The sequence below is a fragment of the Arachis ipaensis genome, chromosome B1 (assembly GCF_059453495.1).
Source record: "Arachis ipaensis isolate K30076 ecotype BB chromosome B1, ASM5945349v1, whole genome shotgun sequence".
In the NCBI taxonomy this organism is placed as follows: Eukaryota; Viridiplantae; Streptophyta; class Magnoliopsida; order Fabales; family Fabaceae; genus Arachis; species Arachis ipaensis.
The window spans coordinates 27,626,685-27,628,932 of NC_142436.1; the positions used below are offsets into that span (position 1 = coordinate 27,626,685).

Below are 2,248 nucleotides of genomic sequence, written 5' to 3' on the forward strand. Positions count from 1 at the left end.
TTGGTGTCAATTGCATATTTTTATAATTTTCTTGCATTTTTCGAAAATTCATCATGCATTCTTCATGATCTTCAAGTTGTTCTTGATGAATCCTCTTGTTTGATCTTCATGTTTTCTTGTTTTGCATCTTTTCTTGTTTTCCATATGCAATTTTAATTTGTTAGTGTCTAATTATTGAAAATTTCTAAGTTTGGTGTCTTGCATGTTTTTCTTTTCTTAAAAATTTTCAAAAATAAGTTCTTGGTGTTCATCTTGACATTCAAAGTATTCTTGGTGTTCATCTTGACATTCATAGTGTTCATCTTGACATTCATAGTGTTCTTGCATGTATCATTTGTTTTGATCCAAAATTTTCATGCATTGAGTCTTTTTGGTATTTTTCTCTCTCATCATTAAAAATTCAAAAATAAAAAAATATCTTTCCCTTTTTCACTCATAAATTTTCAAAAATTTGAGTTGACTTTTTCAAAACTTTTTAAAATTTAGTTGTTTCTTATGAATCAAATCGAATTTTCAATTTAAAAATTCTATCTTTTTCAAATCTTTTTCAAAAATCAAATCTTTTTCATTTTTTTTTCATAATTTCGAAAATTTCAAATTGATTTTCAAAATCTTTTTCTTATTTTTATTTCATATTTTCGAAATTAATGCTAACAATTAATGTGATTGATTCAAAATTTTTAAGTTTGTTACTTGCCTAGTAAGAAAGGTTCAATCTTTAAACTCTAGACTCATATCTTTTTAGTTTCTTGTTAGTCAAGTAATCAACTTTAATTTCAAAATCAAATCTTTTTTTAAATTTTTTTTTCAAATCTTTTTTCAATTTAAGTTTCAATCACATCTTTTTCAAAATTTAAATTCAAAATCTTTTCTATTTTCTTATCTCTACAAAATTTGATTTTCAAATCTTTTTTAATTAACCACTTAACTTTTTGTTTGATTCTTATCTTTTTTAAAACTACCTAACTAACTCTCTCTCTCTAATTTTCGAAAATCCCTTCCCTCTTTTTCAAAATTCCTTTTTAATTAACTAATTGTTTTAAAAATTTAATTTAATTTAATTTCAATTTTAATTTTCGAATTTTAACTTTAATTTTTAAATATTTTTATTTTATTTTGTTTAATTTTCGAAAATTCTTTTCTCTCATCTCCTTCTAATTATTTTATTCATCTACTAACACCCCTCTTTAACCCAAGAATTCGAACTCATTCCTCTCCCTTGTGTTTGGATTCTTATCTTTTCCTTCCTCCATTATTCTCTTCTTATACTTACATAAGGAATCTCTATACTGTGACATAGAGGATTCCTCTTCTTTTCTGTTTTCTTCTTTTTCATATGAGCAGGAATAAGGATAAGAACATTCTTGTTGAAGCTAACCCTAAACCTGAAAGAACTCTGAAGAGGAAGCTAAGGGAAGTTAAAGCACAACTCTCTGGAGAAAATCTGACAGAAATTTTCGAAAAAGAAGGAGACATGGCCGAAAATAATAACAATGCAAGGAAGATGCTTGGTGACTTTACTGCACCTAATTCCAATTTACATGGAAGAAGCATCTCAATCCCTGCCATTGGAGCAAACAATTTTGAGCTGAAACCTCAATTAGTTTCTCTGATGCAACAGAATTGCAAGTTTTATGGACTTCCATCCGAAGATCCCTTTCAGTTCTTAACTGAATTCTTGCAAATCTGTGATACTGTTAAGACCAATGGGGTTGACCCCGAGGTCTACAGGCTTATGCTTTTCCCATTTGCTGTAAGAGACAGAGCTAGAATATGGTTGGACTCTCAACCTAAAGACAGCCTGAAATCTTGGGATAAGCTGGTCACGGTTTTCTTAGCCAAGTTCTTTCCTCCTCAAAAGCTTAGCAAGCTTAGAGTGGATGTTCAAACCTTTCAGATAGAAGGAAGGTGAATCCCTCTATGAAGCTTGGGAGAGATACAAGGAACTGACCAAAAAGTGTCCTTCTGACATGCTTTCAGAATGGACCATCCTGGATATATTCTATGATGGTCTGTCTGAATTATCAAAGATGTCATTGGACCATTCTACAGGTGGATCCATTCATCTAAAGAAAACGCCTGCAGAAGCTCAAGAACTCATTGACATGGTTGCAAATAACCAGTTCATGTACACTTCTGAAAGGAATCCTGTGAGTAATGGGACGCCTCAGAGGAAGGGAGTTCTTGAAATTGATACTCTGAATGCCATATTGGCTCAAAATAAAATATTGACTTAGCAAGTCAATAT

The 2,248-nt window shown here is 30.4% G+C and overlaps 1 non-coding gene across 1 annotated transcript; it reads right to left on the bottom strand.

Moving 5' to 3' along the window:
* Positions 1-1,867: 1,867 nt before the first annotated feature.
* LOC148576045 (small nucleolar RNA R71) lies at positions 1,868-1,976 on the bottom strand. Its single transcript, XR_015903425.1, has one exon. It is a non-coding gene; the product is annotated as a small nucleolar RNA R71 (small nucleolar RNA).
* Between the last annotated feature and the right edge of the window lie 272 nt (positions 1,977-2,248).